An 11,735-nucleotide genomic window follows, 5' to 3' on the forward strand; every position below is an offset into this window, starting at 1 on the left:
TAGCCATAGTTATAAAAGGTTTAGGTGACTCATGCAAACTTCTTGCTCACAGAAAATGAATGGGTGTTGAGCACTATTTTTACCTTCTGTCATATTAATAAATACAGCTTTATAAACACTTCTGATGAATCCACGAGCAAAGATGCCCAAGAATGCTTTTTTTTCTCGGTTGATCATGCTGTTGTAGTGGCATGAATACATGTTCTTTGGATTGGCTGAGCTTAATATACGCCAAACATTTTCCACCCATACCATCACTGTCTCACGCCAGTGTTTATACCGAGGTAATAAATGTGCATAATTTCTCTACTTGCTATACATAGTTGCGGCCAGTAGCAGACATCCGTGACGCAAGGAATCCATGCAGTCTGAGCTTATAAGGAGTGAGATGCAAGCAAAGGGAGGATTGTGAAACTGAAGTGGGGAGTCTTTCACTGATCATGCAAAACTGCAGGAAGGAGTCACTGGTACTTCGACAAAACAAGTTTTCCTCTTTTCCCCTCAAATGAAGCTTCAGATGAATTTTCCCTCATGCGCACATTAGCTTGCTTAGTCTGCAAGGACAATGCTTTTCTTGATCAGCAGCCTCTGCACGAGATGCTTGCCAATATAACCCTGCCAATTCCTGGCTGCCGAGAACAGCTCTTAAAGATGACAAAGTGTCAGCCCCTTCCTCTAGCCAGGGAGTGAAACCATGTAAGGAGTTGCATTCCTCCTGCTAGCTCTGAAAACCATATGTTCTTTGGCTTTGAAAGTGGAGATTGCAGAGAAGCACATTTTTGTTTTGCTTTTTTTTGGGTGGGGGGGGGGCGGTAGGAAGCAAAGACATGACTCTACCACAGAGGATAAGGGGAATAAAAGCATATCTAAGAGTGAGAAGGAATTAAAGAAATAATGCATAATGTGTGAGATCTTTTAAAAAATGGGTTAAATCCTGATCTGAAGAATGGCATCTGCAATTACACCACCCCTGTTACCAGTCCTCATTCTTCAGTGATAAGCTGACCAGTGGCAGGGGTCAGGAGGAACTCCTCTTCCCCATGGTATGTTATCACACAGCTAGATTTGGTACCAGGGGCTAGACGTGTTGCATTTTCTTCTGCTGTATCCAGCTGTTAGTGACAGGATACTGGAGCTGTTTAACTAATTATTGATTATTTGTGTTACTGTATCTTCTAGGAGACCAAGTCAGGGATCAGGGCCTGGTTGAATTAGGCACTCTGTGGACAATGAGCAAAGAGGACAGTCCTTGCCTTAGAGAGTTCACAGCCTGCGAGGCAGGTAGTTTGCAATAGGAGGATGACGCAGAGAGTTGGGCTAGGTTGGAAGGATGAGGTAACAAACACAGGAGTTACAACTCGTCACTGATGTACCCAATGCCAGATGGGTGAGCTAGCTGTGTGTTCCAGCTGATGATCCCTAGGTTACTAGTTAGATACAGGATGGGGAAAAAATGTGCATTTTGAAGAAATATAAAAATAAGACACTGTTACTGATGTGATTCATTGTGGGTGACTATTCTCATTTGTCTAGTACTGCCCTGGGCACATTGTGGACTAATTTAAAATGGTAATATGCTCTAAGCCTTTAAATAAGTATCCATCTTCCACCCAGCAACTCTGCTACAATGTTTGATTACAGTAGCATTAATACTAAAAGCTGTCAGCACCTTTGCAGGATATTGCTGATGGATGACATAAATGAAATTATATTTGAGCTCTGGGTAACTGACATACTGTAATGTCATCAAACAGGAAAGGTCATGTAAGTAATTTACCACCAGTGGTTCGCTGCATTCGACCTGTCAGTAAATGGACAATCAAAAAGCACAAAATAAATAGGTGCAAGCAGAGATGGCTTCCGCCCTCCCCCACCCACAAATGTAGCTTGTATATTCCTCATGAAATCACCTTCGTTACTGTTGTGCTATGCCGGGTTTATTCATTTTAATGTTGTGCAACTTGCCTGCTCTTCTTTGAAATGGGGTAGAAATGGAATGGAGACTGTCTGCCTTGAGAGTCAGGGGCTATATTCGAGTACACGTTCTGCAGGTGTGCTCATGAATAGTACAGATCCCTGCTCTCTCTCTCTCTCTCTCTGCACCTCAGCACTTGTGTACAGCCTGTGCTTCTCTGGGTTCCTTCCTTCGCAATCTTATTAATGGTGGTGAGCCTTTGCCCCTGCAGCTCATGTCATTTCAAACAGCCTCCCTGCATCTCTTGAGCCTTCTTCAAATCTCACTTGAAAACCTTGCCTACACAGCTTGATTTCTTTCCGTATCTTATTCTATAATTGCATTGTGAACTAATGCAGTACATTATATATGTTCTAGTAGAATATTAGCTTGGGCAGCTGTTAGACTTATGAAGCCTAACGAGTATTACATAATTCTGTAAGAATACTCCTAATTTTCTGTTTGGTAGATTCCACACTTTATTCTCGAATGTGTAATGTGATCTGTGATGCACTGGTCTGAAAGGTAGCCGATTAAAGGAAGCATAATGCAGTCGTTAGGGCACTAGCCTGGTACTCTGGAGACCTGGGTTAATTCCCGCTCCACCACAGATTCACATATGACCTTGGGCAAGGCATTTTGGACCCAATTTTTAAAGATATTTAGGTGCCTAGAGATGCAGATAGAAAATGGGATTTTCCAAAGCACCTTAATTTCAGTGGGAGTTCCACAACGAGGCACTTTCTCCTTCTAAGCACCTATCTGCATCTTTAGCTTTTCAAAACCAGAATAAGGGTGGTTCAGATGCAGGTTCCAAAGCACCTGAGCCATCAACGTTCAAATGAGGGCAAGAGAAGATGGGCTTGCATAAACGCTTCTCTTTTTGTGTTGTTATTTCTAGTGGAAACATACCGTGTCACATTGGCTTGACAAAGATGTCCTATAATTTGGAAAGCAGCAAAAGGAGTTTGATTGGACAGTGTGCACAACAATCACAGTTCGGACTCATTCCTGCACTGAGAGCATTCAGCACCTTGGCTTTAATGAAAGCTGAAGGTGCTCGGGAATTGGCAAAACTGGATCTTTGATCCCTTGAATTCTAGGTTTCTTTTGAGAATAGCCCGATTGATGGTAGGCTCAATGGGGAGGGTCTATATTCAGCAAGGACCTGATTTTTCAGAAACGCAGCGTCACCACAACTTCAGCTGAAGTCATTGGGAGCTAGGGGTGCAAACCAGGAGGTGTGTCTTGGAAGGAGATAGGGAAAGAGCTGTAAATAAGCTAATGTGACTGTGATGTAGAAAAACATTTGATCTGTGCTATGTATGCTCACCCAGTGCTAATTTTAAGCTGCCATCAGATTTGAAATACTGTATATGGCTGCCAATGGGATTTTTTTAAGCATGCAGGTTTCTGCTACACAGATGCTGGCAATGGCAGCTGAAGTTTCCCATGCTGTCCCGCCGCTGACCTTCTTCCAGGGCCTACAAGCAGTAGTGTCCCAGCTTGCTCCTGACTGAATCTATGACTGCTGTGCAGGCTGATAACATTGCTTAACGCGGCTAACTGTCCGCCAGTGAATTAGCTGAGCTTCAAATGCAGCCTGCCTTAGGCATCAAGCATGGACCAAAGGTGGCTGAAATCTCACCAGGGCAGCAGATCTCATGAGATTGGAGGGGATGTTGGAAGATTTTGGTGCCTTAGAATCTACGGTAGAACTTGAGCCATGATTCAACCTAACCCCGCCTCCTAAACCCAACCTAAACCTGACTGGCTCCCAACAAAGCATGGAACAAAGCCGAGGTTTCTGCCTGCAGCATCACCTACTTGCCTGTTCAAGAAGTGCCCGGCCTTAGGATCCAGTGCAGGGGGCTTTCACTCCCTGTGCGCTCCAGAGCACAACTCTAGGAGCTCCTTGTGTTGAGGCCTGGGCGGTGTCTAGGTAGCAAGGGCGTAGTATGAGTCAGGACTGGCCAGGGGCCAGGACATAGCTATCTGGATCCACCAGCTCTTGCCTGGCGTGGGTGGGTCAGAGAAGTCTGAAGTGCTGATCATCTATGCTGCAGCCCTGAAGCTGTGATAGTGGCTGCTGAGTGGTTGGGGGTACTAAGCTCAGCTGTTCACCATAGACGGAGGGATGCAGTTTGCCATAACATTTCAGCACCATCCTGAAAACTCTCCTGATGCTCAGCAGTGTCTGCTATAAATAGACACACCTGGAACGCCACATCAGTTTGAGTGATGCTGGCAACAGCAGCCCCACTGGGGCAGCAGAGACAGCCAGGGCACTAATCCATTAGCGTGCTGACCAATCGACTTCTGCTGCATGGCTTGCCCTGACTCCATACACCAACAAGAACTGGGTCCGTTCCAGGCCTTGTTGATTTCCGCTTATGAGACTTTAAATCATCTCAGGATGGGCACTACACGCTGACCGTTTAAGAGTTGTGTTTGCAAGTCAGTGTTGCTGAGCAACTGGGGCGGGGGCTGGGGGGAAGGGAGAGGGAGGGACATTAAACTTGTAGCTATTCCTGTCCTAATTTCCCCAAAGGCTGGGAAAGTGCCCTGTTCTGGCTCCTTGGTTCCTCAGGAGGGTGGTTTTCTGTTCTCTTAGGGCTTGCCTACATGGGAGAGTTTTCCAGTTATACTGGTATCAAAATACCAGTGTGGTTAAATTGCTGTCGTGTAGACACTTCCTACAGCAACAGAAGGGGTTCTTCTGGCTCTGTAGCAAATCCTTCTCTGAGAGGCTAGATCAGTGGAAGAATGTGTCCACCAACCTAATGGCATCCACACCGGGGCTTAGTTCAGCTTAACTACGCCACATGGGGCATGACATTTTTCCCAGCCCTGAGCAATGTCATTAAGCTGACCTAAGTCTGAAGTCCGGAATGAGGGGCTTTCTGCAGCTTAACTTGAACTACTTCCAACAGCCTATAAACTAAACCAGAAGAAGGCACTGTGAAAAGAGAGTCCGCAGGGGGATTTATAGCCAGGTAACTCTAGTGATTTAAATTCACACTCTGCCTTTTACTGGTGTAACTTTCCGGGGTAGACTAGATTCTGAAACTTTTACTGAGGCTGAGTACTAGTATGTTGCTCGCCACACAGACCCTTTCATTTCAGTCTGATGACTTGAAAAGTAAGGTTCTACTCAATGTGAATAAGGGTATCTCAATCTAGCCCTTACTGAGGGTTTCGTTTGTTGTTTTAGGTGAGGACTCCTTGTAGATATAGGGCCAGGCCGTCAGCTATGGCTCTGCATAAGAGATCATCTGCATGGCCCAGATTTTAGGATCGGTGACTTAGCTTGCCAGTTCTTTGGAGTCAGGAAAGTCTTTCTGTTTGCTTTATAAAACACCCAGCACGCCCTTTGGGTTATCTAAAAGTAACAGTATTGTCAGTACAGAAAAAAACTGCCACAGGTGAGAAGAGATCTGAAGTCAGAAAGGTTATAAAATGACAGAATCATAGAACAGTCTGGCTGAGAGGTCACGAAATCCAGCCCCCTCTGCTGAGGCAGGACCAAGTAAACCTCCTAGACCATCCCTGACAGGTGTTTGTCCAACCTTAAACACTCCTTAAAACCTCCAATGATGGGGATTCTACAACCTTCCTTGGAAGCTTATTCTAGAGCTTGCGGTGTGATTGCTACAGAGAGCAAAGGGCATTTTAATTTATTATGTCTTTTAACCTAAGCTGCAGTCTGAGGGTACGTCTACACTACGGGACTATTCCGAATTTGCATAAACCGGTTTTGTAAAACAGATTGTATAAAATCGAGTGCGCGCGGCCACACTAAACACATTAAATCGGTGGTGTGCGTCCATGGTCCGAGGCTAGCGTCGATTTCTGGAGCGTTGCACTGTGGGTAGCTATTCCCTAGCTATCCCATAGTTCCCGCAGCCTCCCCCGCCCCTTGGAACTTCCGGGTTGAGATCCCAGTGCCTGATGGGGCAAAAATCATTGTCGCGGGTGGTTCTGGGTAAATGTCGTCAGTCACTCCTTCGTCTGGGAAAGCAACGGCAGACAAGCATTTCGCGCCTTTTTCCCCTGGATTGCCCTGGCAGATGCCATAGCATGGCAATCATGGAGCTTTTTTTTGCCGTTTGTGACTCTCACCGTATGTGTACTAGATGCCGCTCACACAGGCGATTCAGCAGCGCTACACAGAAGCATGCTTTTGCTTTTGCATGACAGCAGAGATGGTTACTAGCCATATTGCACCATCCAAACCCTTCCATAAATTGGAACTGAGGATGATCATGGCTACCAGTCCTTTTGTACCATTTGCTGCTAGTGCCCCTGGTCAATCAGCCAGGGGCGCAAAAGCCAAGAGTGGTTACTAGCCATATTGTACCTTCCATCGTTTTGTACCATTGGCTGCTGTCATAAGTGCCCCTGGCCGATCAGCCAGGGGCGCAAAAGCAAAAATTGGGAATGACTCCCTGAGTCAATCCCTCCTTTTTGGTATCTAAAAATAGAATCAGTGCTGCCTAATATAGGCAAGTGTGCTAGAGAACCACCTGCTCTGTGTCAGAGCCCGCAGAAATTATTATCTGTATGCTATTCACAGGGGGTGCTCCTGTAACAACCCCACCTGTTGATTCCGTTCTTCCCCAGCCTTTCTTGGCTACCGTAGCATTGTCCCCCCACTTGTGTGATGAATTAATAAAGAATGCAGGAATAAGACACACTGACTTGTTAGTGAGAAATGAGTGGAAGGCAGCCTCCAGCTGCTATGATAGTCCAGACAGGACATTAAGCAGTGTGTAGGAGAGAAGCCCAGCATCCCACTGCTAGTCCAGGGGCAACTGAATCTTTTCTTTACACATGAAGGGTGGGGGCTGATGGAGCTCAGCCCCCTGTTGCTATGATGAGGATGGTTACCAGCCATATTGCACCATCCATCCACCAGAAAAAATTAGGGCCAATAGGCTGATGACAAGGATGGTTACCAGTCCTTTTGTACCATCAGCTGAGGCTGATGATGAGGATGGATTTCCATCTTTTTGCACGATCAGCTTATGCTGATGATGAGGATGGATTTCCATCATTTTGTACCATCAGCCGCCCATGACGGGGGGGGAGCAAGGATGTTGGTGTTGAGTGCTGCACTATCGCGTCTATCTGCAGCATTCAGTAAAGATAGGGTGACATGTAAAAGAGTCAGAGGATTGTTTTACCTTTCGCTTCTGGGGGTGGGTGGGGGGTGGGTGAGTAGATTGCCAAGCTATGCCCTGACCCGCGGGCACTGTGTTTGACCCTAGAAGCATTTGGAGCTCAGCCAAGAATGCAAATAATTTTAGGAGGCTGCAGGAACTGTGGGATAGCTTCAGTCCTCCAGTCCATGCGCATCCATTTGATTCTTTGGCTTTCCGTTACGCTTGTCACGCTGCAGTGCGCTGAGTCCCTGCTATGGCGTCTGTCTGGAGATTTTTAAAAAAGGATTCTGAATTTCATCTTCTGTAACGGAGCGCTGATAGAACGGATAGAACGGATTTGCCTGCCCTTACAGCGATCACATCCGCATGGTCCATGCGGGAGCTCTTTTTTTTATTTTGATTTCGGACTGCATCGCCATCCGTGCTGATCGGAGCTCCACGCTGGGCAAACAGGAAATATTCAAAAGTTCGCGGGGCTTTTCCTGTTTACCTGGCCAGTGCATCCAAGTTGAGAATGCTGTCCAGAGCGGTCAGTGGTGCACTGTGGGATAGCTCCCGGAGGCCAATACCGTCGATTGCGGCCACACTAACCCTATTCCGATATGTTAATACCGATATTAGCGCTACTCCTCTCGTCGGGCAGGAGTACAGAAACCGATTTAAAGAGCCATTAAAATCGATATAAGGTGCCTCCTAGTGTGGACGGTTGTGGCGTTAAATCGGTTTTAGGCTCCTAAAACCGATTTAAACGCCTAGTGTAGACCAGGCCTGAGTGTGACTTTCAAAGGAGTTAGGTGCCCAACTCACCTTATATTTCAACGGGATTAGGGTTCCTACCTCCCTCAGGGTATGTCTACACTACAAGACTATTTCGAATCAACTTAATTCGAATTTGTGGAATCGACCTTATGAAGTCGAAGTTGTGTATCCACACTAAATACACTAGTTCGACTGTGTGAGTCCACAGTAACGGGGCCAGTGTCGACTTTGGAAGCGGTGCACTGTGGGAAGCTATCCCACAGTTCCTGCACTCCCCGCTGCCCATTGGAATCCTGGGATTTCCCCCCAGTGCATGCTGGGGGGGAAAATGTGTCGAGGGTGGTTTTGGGTAACTGTCATTATTGAACCGTCAATCACGCCCTCCTTCCCTCCCTCCCTCCCTCCCTGAAAGCGCCTGCGGGCAATCTGTTCGTGCACTTTTCTGCTCAGTGAGAGCGTGGGCGCCACAGCACTTTGAGCATGGATCCCGCTGCAGTTATGGCCATTGTCAACTCCTCGCACCTTATCGTCCACCTCTTCCACAGTCAGCTGCTGAGAAATAGGGCTACTTTTCAATGGTGCTGCGAGCACTGGTGGACCACGGGGGACGTTTTACCAACATCAACGTTGGGTGGCCAGGCAAAGTTCATGACGTGCGTGTTTTCAGGAACTGTGGTCTGTTTACACGCCTGCAGGAAGGTAGTTTCTTCCCAGACCACAAAATAAGTCTTGGGGATGTGCAGATGCCTATAGTGATCGTCGGGGACCCAGCCTTCCCGCTAATGCCCTGGCTCGTGAAGCTCTGTGCAGGCGCCTTGCACAGTGACAAGGAACTCTTCAAGTACCAGCGAGCAGTGAGCAGCGTGACCTGTGACTGTTCAGTTTCTTTACAGAGAAGCTGAACCTGCCCCTGTTTCTTTACTAAGTGACTGTTGACTAGCATCTGCAGTTACATACCCCGCCCACCCCGCTTCCCCAACTTCCAACACACGTTTAAAAATAAAATACATGTTCCACTGTAACTTTACAAAGGTTTCTTTATTGATGACTTTGCGTTACAGGGTTGAAACTGGGACACGGACTGTGCTGGGTAGGGTGTGCAGTGATGTAAAGACCGCCTGTAAACTCGAGGAATGACAGGCTCCTGCTCCCAGAGCGGTCTGCAGTGCCGGACTGGATGTTTCAACGGAGCCTGCCATCCCTTCTTTTTGGGACTCTGTGTGCGGGGGCTATGTGGCCTTTTGGCGGGGGAGGACGGATACAGATTCCTCTGCTGCGTGGCTCTGTGGTCCAGGACAGGGACCGTTGCATGAGATCTGTAACCCCCCTCCCCCGCTACAAAGTCACGTACCCCCCCCACCCACACAGAACCTGCAAACCACCTCCCATACCGACCAGGGTGCGTACTGACTGCAGTGTGTGTGTGACCTGCTGCTGATCCTGCCCCCATGTCTGTACCCTGGTAAAGGTGATTGTCCTGTCAAATTACCAACCCCCTTCCCCCCCTTCAAACACAGTCTCCTCTAAAAGAACATGACGGAAACAGTAATTAACAGAAAAGTATTTTTTATTATCAACTAGACAGTTAGGGGATGAAACTGGTATGGGGGCTTGGGTGAGGCGGGAAGGAAAGGACTTCTCAAAATTTAGGGTATGAGAGCTTTTGGGTACTTGAGCACTCTGCTGGGGTGCAGTGACAGTTTACACGGCCTCTGGCGCCCCTCCTTCTGGTTATTTTGGGTGAGGGGGGTATGGGACTTTGTGGCGGGGGAGGGCGGTTGCAGATACACTGCAGGGGGGCTCTGTCCTCCTGCGGTCCTGCAGAACATGCACAAGGCGCAGGAGCATGTCCGTTTGCTCCCTCATTAGTCCAAGCAGCTTTTGAGTCGCCTGCTTGTCTTCCTCACGCCACCTCTCCTCCCGTTCGCTGAGTGAGCGCTGGTACAGAGAGAGGGTCTCCCTCCACTGGCTCTGCTGGTCCGCGTCGTCTTGGGAGCACCCCATAAGTTCAGCGAACATCTCGTCCCGTGTCTTTTTCTTTCGCCGCCTAATCTTTGCCAGCCTCTGTGAGGGGGATGCTGTGGCAGGTCTGGAGACAGTTGAAGCTGTGTGATGGGAAAAAGGGAGTGAATTCCTTGCAAAGATAAATTTTTGCGAACAATGAACACAGTCTAGTCTGTCTCTGTGAATTCTGGGTTGAGATCCCAGTGCCTGATGGGGCAAAAACCATTTTCGCGGGTGGTTCTGGGTAAATGTCGTCAGTCATCCCTTCCTCCGGGAAAGCTACAGCAGACAATCATTTCAAGCCCGTTTTCCCTGGATTGCCCTGGCAGACGCCACAGCGTGGAAACCATGGAGCCTGTTTTGCCTTTTGTGCCTGTCACCGTATGTGTACTAGATGCCGCTGACAGAGGCGGTCCAGCAGCGCTACACAGCAGCATGCTTTTGCTTTTGCATGATAGCAGAGATGGTTACCAGCCATACTGTACCATCTACCATACCATAAATTGGTAATAAGATGGGCATGGTTACCAGTCCTTTTGCACTGCACCATTTGCTGCTGTCATAAGTGCCCCTGGCTGCTCTTAGCCAGGGGCGCAAAAGCCAAAATTGGGAATGACTCCCTGAGTCAATCCCTCCTTTTTGGTATCTAAAAATAGAATCATTCCTGCCTAGAATATGGGCAAGTGTACTACAGAACCACTGTATCAGAGAACCAGAGAGCACAGCTGCTCTGTGTCAGATCCTGCATAGATTATGAGCTGTATGCTATTCACAGGGGGTGCTCCTGCAACAACCCCACCTGTTCATTCCATTCTTCCCTAGCCTTCCTGGGCTACCATAGCATTGTCCCCCCACTTGTGTGATGAAGTAATAAAGAATGCAGGAATAAGACACAGTGACTTGTTAGTGAGAAATGAGTGGAAGGCAGCCTCCAGTTGCTATGATAGTCCAGATAGGACATTAAGGAGTGTGGAGGAGAGGAGCCCAGCATCCTGCTGCTAGTCCAGGGGCAATTGAATCTTTTCTTTACACATGAAGGGTGGGGGCTGATGAAGCTCAGCCCCCTGTTGCTATGATGACAATGGTTATCAGCCATACTGTACCATCTACCAGGAAAAATTAGGGCCAGGCGCCCTTGATTGACCTTACCGATGCTAGTCAGCATGGTTACCAGCCCTTTTGCACTGCCCCATGTGCCAATAGGCTGATGATGACGACGGATACCAGTCGTATTGTACCATCAGCCATCCATAGCGTGGGGGGAGCAAGGATGTTGGTGTTGAGTGCTGCACCATCGCGTCTATCTGCAGCATTCAGTAAAGATACGGTGACATGTAAAAGAGTCAAGAGAGGATTGTTTTCCCTTTCACTTCTGGGGGTGTGTGGGGGGCTGCATAAATTGCCGAGCTATGCCCTGACCCACCGCGGACACTGTTTTTGATCCTAGAAGCATTTGGAGCTCAGCCAAGAATGCAAATCCTTTTCGGAGACAGCAGGAACTGTGGGATACCTTGCGTCCTCAGTCCCCCCTCCCTCCATGAGCGTCCATTTGATTCTTTGGCTTTCCGTTACGCTCGTCACGCAGCAGCGTGCTGAGTCTCTGCTATGCCATCTGTCCGGAGATTTTTTAAAAATACTTTGGACCAGGCGTAACATTACAGTAATTCCCCTAATTAGATGCAGGAGTCTCCGAGCGAGATCACCCTGAGGACGGTCACTGAAGGAGATAGAGAGCGCATGCTGCGTGAAAGCCAGCACAAACCAGGGCCCTACGCAGCCGTGCTCGGGGAGGCAATGCTCCCTGAGTACCTCATGAAAGCCTCGCGCGGAAAAGTGTGCTACCACGGAGCACA

The sequence above is a fragment of the Mauremys mutica genome, chromosome 4, assembly GCF_020497125.1.
Source record: "Mauremys mutica isolate MM-2020 ecotype Southern chromosome 4, ASM2049712v1, whole genome shotgun sequence".
Classification (NCBI taxonomy): Eukaryota; Metazoa; Chordata; order Testudines; family Geoemydidae; genus Mauremys; species Mauremys mutica.